Source organism: Heterocephalus glaber, unplaced genomic scaffold, assembly GCF_053883595.1.
Source record: "Heterocephalus glaber isolate CG9 unplaced genomic scaffold, H.glaber_assembly_v1.0 deba00001666, whole genome shotgun sequence".
In the NCBI taxonomy this organism is placed as follows: Eukaryota; Metazoa; Chordata; class Mammalia; order Rodentia; family Bathyergidae; genus Heterocephalus; species Heterocephalus glaber.
The window spans coordinates 16,574,329-16,580,169 of record NW_028258406.1 but is presented as its reverse complement, the minus strand read 5'-3'; the positions used below and the strand labels follow the sequence as shown (position 1 = coordinate 16,580,169).

The 5,841-nt window shown below is 43.8% G+C and overlaps 1 pseudogene; it reads right to left on the bottom strand.

Moving 5' to 3' along the window:
• Positions 1-1,409: 1,409 nt before the first annotated feature.
• Positions 1,410-5,594, bottom strand: LOC101699793 (transcription intermediary factor 1-alpha pseudogene; annotated as a pseudogene).
• Between the last annotated feature and the right edge of the window lie 247 nt (positions 5,595-5,841).

Sequence of the window (5,841 nt, the reverse complement as noted above, 5' to 3'; positions counted from 1 at the left end):
CTGGGTATATAGCCCAGTGCTACCTGTGTTCAACACCCAGGATATGACTCACATCCATCAGTGAATCTATTTAACTGGTGGATTAATAAGCAAACCCAGTAAGATAGTATAGCCATCTCCAAGGAAAGTTCAAATGAACACACACAAATATAGGTAGATAAATGCTGAAAAGAATTTACAAATAGATATAAAAGTGGTCTATCCACAGGGTCTAATTGCCTCCCATCAGGCATAAACGGTTTGCAATTATGTGGATAAGATTAATTTGCATTATTATTAGCTTTCTATTATATACAGAGATGTAAAATAGCTCAAGAAAATGAAAGGTGGAGAAAATTCAAAATTACTCAATTCAAATTCAGGATTACTGAGACAGGCCCCTCAGTAATCTATTTTTACCCACCATATTAGATTTATTCTAAGAAACAACATAATTATGAAAAATGCAGTTCTAAGTTTTATTTTTTATCTTTTCAGTACTGGGGATTGGACCCAGGACCTTTGCACTAAGCTACACCCTCAGCCTTATTTATTTATTCAGAAGGTTTTGCTAAGTTGCCATGTAGCCCAGGCTGTGTTCAAATTTATAATCCTCCTGTCTCAGCCTCTCAGGTGCTGGGATTACAAGCATGCACTAGCATGTCTGGGTGCAGTTTTAAATTCTTTAAACCCCTCATTAAACCTTGGATGAAATTAATCAACCAAAACAATTCATCAAAGAGACACACTTTCGCAAGAAACTAAAAGAATAAATATCATGGAATTGAATCAGTTAGGGACTTTAACATTCATCAGGAAAAAAACTTAAGTAGAATCCTGATACTTGACGAAATTAACTTGGTAGTAAAAAATTTGTGATAGTTTTTCTGTGTCCACATGATTGGGTTATGGGACTGGTTGGTGAGGCCTGGTAAAACATAATTGTAGGTATGTCTGTGAATGTGTTTCAGGAGGAGGTTAGCATTCAAGTTGTCCTCTGAGGAAAGCAGATTGTCTTCCATGATGTTGGTGGCGCTGACCTATGCTGCTGGAAGCCTGGATAAAACAGAATGATGAACCCTGCCTCCAGCAAGAGAAAATTTCCTCCTGCCCACGTGCCTTGACCTAGGACAGTGGTGGTGAACCTATGGCACATGTGCCACAGTAGGCACACAAAGCCATCTCTGTCAGCATGAGTCAAGTCACCCCAGCATCATTCCAGCAGCTGAGCATTAGATAACAGCGCACATGGGGCCATGCCCATGCTCAGAAAGGAGGAACGGCTCCAGGTGATGACATGAGCCTTGATTAATTAGCCACAACTCATCTGAGCTGTGGCATGGCCAGTCAAGGTGGTGCCCACGAGATTATATATATATATATATATATATATATATATATATATATTTGGACTAGCTGTGAGTTTTAATACAATTGTTTTTATTAACACAGGTTTTAGCTTTGCATTTTCTTATGAAATTTAGTATCTAAGATTTAGCAAATAGAAGTTCTTAAGTAAGAGACTGAGATTCCTTTAATGTGCTGTCGCTCTGGCATATTTGAATTTGAAGGATCCTATTTAGTTGTTTGTGAAGAATTTATGAAAGAGAGGATATGTGTATTTGCTTGGATATTGTATTTGCTGGCTGTGATTTTAGCAGAAGCCTCCACAAGGCAGGAAATGCTCTCAGATGCCTTTTTCAGAGCAGGTCAAAACCTGGTGGTCAGTGGAACATTGCCTGCTTGCACTTGCGGTCAGCAACTTCAAGAACCTCAGCTGAGAATCACTGCTGGAGATTGTTGATTCAGGGATTATCTAATACTTTACTATTAACTAATAGTGTTAGCTATTTTTGATATAGGGATAAATTTGTATTGGGTGCTTCTTTTTTTTAAATTTTGTGGTTTTTTTAGACTTCAAGTCTTGAACACCAAAAAACGACCAAAACAAAAGAAGCAAAACTGAAAACAGATAGTGGAAGGTCATCCTAAGAGGTCTAGACAGAGCCACTTGGCATAACTGATGCAATGGAAAAGCATTATGTAGTCAAAGTGTTGTGTTTTGCACATCAAGTGTCATATGACACTTTGACATCAACCACAAAAGTGTTGCCAAACTTGCTGAAACTGAAAGGAAATATCTTTTTTTTTTAACAGCTCACAAATTCCTCTTTATAATGATGTTAAATTACTGACAAACAAAAAATCTCCAACAGACATACGCCAATGGTGCTGCTTTATTTAAGCAACTGGCGCTCCTCGGTGCTTTTGAGGCGCTTCTTCCGGGGCTGTACAAAGTCATCATCTGAATCATCACTAAATTTATTATCTTCTGATTCATTCCTGAATTCTACTTTAGGAAACCTTTTTTCTGGATAAAGGTTTTTTAGAAGTTCTTCAAAATAGCTTTCAAGTTTTATACCAGCATCGGCTACTTCTGAATCAGGCTCATTAAATTCAGCACAGTTCTGAAAGATCAATCTGAAATCAGCTACAAAATCTTCAGGCTTTGTGTATAAGGAAAAATCTTCTTGCAGTCTTTTCTTTATGGTTGATAAGTCCATTGGATTTTTAATTATTTTGTAATAATCAGGCACAATTAGAGGGACAGGGTCTTGAAAAGCCAGGCTCATTTCATGGCAGTAAAGAAATAAAAGTAGGCATTCACACTTCCTTTTATCTATTGGTGCTAATTTAACAAGACCTTCAGTTTTCCTTTTTTCCAAATTGTGAGTAGGAGTATCACAATCATACTCAATTTCTGGTTTAGATAAATCTCGGCAGAAAGTACAAATCCACCCTCCACTTGGAAAATCTGTCAATGTGGGCACATGACAAGAGAGGTGGAAAACTTTCAGACACTTCTCACAGCACAACAGTTCTCCGTTTTGACAAACTGCACACCAGTCCTCGTCGGGGTCATCCTCCTTCCATGTCTCCCCAACATGAAGGGGTGACTTCTGGGAGGCATTGAGCCACTCGGACTTCCCATTGGAGGGGTTCTCCTGGTGAAGTCCAGGATGATCCTCAGTGCTATCGGGGGCATCCAATCTCACAACAGCCTCCTCAGAAGCAGAGCTCTGACTGCTATTTAAGAGCAGGGAAGTAAGTATGCTTCTTGGATAGTTGGTATTTTGAGGCCTAGATTCTTCATCTGATTCTTGTTTCATTATAACAATGGGAAAATCATAATTTTCAGGTGGTCCACTGTTTTCTTGTTTTATTTGGATTGGCTCCAACATGACTACTGGGACTTTGTGCGTAGAATCAGCTCCTGTTGGTTTGCTGTAAGAACCAGAGCTTCCCCAGCTCCCAACGCTGGAGGCACTAGGTGAATGTATTGGGGGATGGACACTAGTCATAGTAACAGGTCCTGCGAGCCCTGGAGAGGGCACTGATGAGTTTGGTGACTGCATGGTTCTATTGGAGGGCAGTCTGGGCTGGCCATGGTCTGTGCTGGTATCTTTCCTCTCAATGTTGTCCAGCATAATAGTACTCGAACAATCAATATCAGGAAGAGAAGGAAGATTGTAAGAACTGCCCACTGGTGCGCTCAGATCAATCATAGGTGAACCAAAAGCCTTTCCATCATATCCTGCTGCACCCATGATGGTGGGGCTGGAAGGAGTAGAGGATGAGCTGCTGGCAGTTGTGGTCGCAGCCTGTCAACTGCTGATCTGCCACTGTTTGATGGCTTGTTGAGCCAAGAAAGCCATCTGTAGGGGGTTGGGCTTTATTGCTTGCCACAGCACATTCTGGTTTGGTGGATATCTCAGCTGTTGAGGATGAGGAGGAAGAACTGGTCCATTGGGTTTAGGGCTGTGATTTTGAAAGTTTATCAAATGTAGAGGGGGTTGCTGATGAGAGATGGAAGGCTGCTGGATGGGCCCCTGCATCCTAGGGTTTGGTAAACTCACAGGTGCTGGCCTCCATTGCACCTGTTGCCTCTGAGCCATTCCCTGTTGCTACATATGCTGGAGTCGTAATCTAGGCTGATCTGGGCTGGAAACTTGGATAACTGGTTTGAAGATAAACCACCTGGTGGTGGTGAATTCTGTTCCACGACAGGATTCCGCTTAGGCATTTGCGGCTGGCTCTCTTTATCCTCGATTACTAAAGAACCTAAGTTGATAATATTTTGGACCCAGAAACTAGGATCACAGTGAAATTGGATGGTGTTGTTGGTCACCGGGGAAGCATCACACCTTGCACAAAGGAGGTGCCGCAACCGGTATGTAATCAGTCGCTTGCTATAAAGTAATGCTGTACTGCTGCCACTGGAAACTGCCCATTTAGAAAAATTCATGACATGTTCCAGCTGTTTAGAAAGCCCAGCCACTTCCTGCTGCTGTTGCATAAGTTTCATGCGATGGTCCTTTGCAAGGCCCTCTAGCTGATGCAGCAGAGCTTTTCCTTTTTTATTTATTTCTACCATCAACATAAAGATAGCAACTTTAATATCTTGTTCCACTTGCTTTTGATTTTGGTTTATTTCAATTATTCTGTTTTGGATCTGATTTCCTGTATATTTTATGTATTTTGTTTTTTCCATCAGTTTGGTGATTAGTGTATCTATGATCACTTTCTGATTCTGAAAAGCCTCTTCTATAAACTGGTACCTATGCTCTTTGTGTTCTAGCAGTTGACACCGACATGTCAATTTGTCACACGTCTCACAATAAAGCTTCAACTGCTCCTTTTTATGAAAAGGACAAAACACTGGTCGCTGACTAGTCACACCAAAAGCCTCTGGAGACGCTTCCTCTTTTTGTCTGACAGTATGGTCTTTTGTAAACTTCACCCTCTGATGAGCTCTAATGCATGTCTTACAAAGCCATTCAACACACTCTACACAAAACCCATTAGCTTCTGCATGGTCTTCACAGCTTGTGCATACCTGATTAGACTTTTCCACTGTACTGCTGGGAACTCAGTAGTGTCCTTCACACACACAAAAATTATCTATAATGTGTCTCTTGGCACATTCTTGGCTGCAAATTGGGCATCGAATGACTCCAACTTGCGCGGTGAAGGGCGAGGAGCCTCCGACCAGCGAGCCAGACGCCAACAGCGGCGGCGCGGAGTAGCAGCATGAGGTAGCGGTGCGGCGTGGGCAGGCAGCGCTGGCAGAAGGAGTGCAGACAGGGCAGCAGCTTCGGCGCGCAGCTCTGGATGTTCCGGTGGCACACGCCGCAAGGGTCCAACAGGTTGAGCCGGGTCGCCTCGCCGCCGCGCTCCGAGTCGGGGCCTTGCCGGCTCTCGGCCTTGTTCGCCCCTCTCGGCGCCGCCACCGCTTTCTCCACAGCCACCTCCACTGTCCTGGCTCGCCGCCCCCCCCCCCCCCGCCCCCGCGACCTCGGCCGCCGCAGCCTCCTCCTCCTCCTCAGAAGCCTCGCAGCGGGCGAGCGAGCGAGGAGCGACGCAGAGCCGCGCAGAGGAAGCCTCCTCTGCCCCGGGGACCCGCCTCCCGGGTGGCGGGCCGGGATCAGGGGCTCTGTCAGCGGCGACAGTTCCAGCTCCGCCCAGGACGCGCCCGGGAGGCTTTGCCAACCGCCGCTGCGCTCGCTGAATCCGCCAGGAAATATCTTCTTGAAGAGGAATTGAGAAAATATCATTCCTAGTATCTTAGCTTTTGCAACTATCTTTCTAAAATAAATCATCTGACAGCTACCAGCTTTTAAATTTCACTGTGCATAGCAAAACATGGTAAACTCCGCTCTGATAGAGATTTTATCAAAATGGCCATGTTGTCTGGGAGTAATTCCCTTTTTCATGATTTTCCAAACAAGGATAAAATTGTGCATCTCTGAGATGTCACTTAGCAGAAAACTGTTAAAGACTGAGTCCTGTGTGTGTCAACTG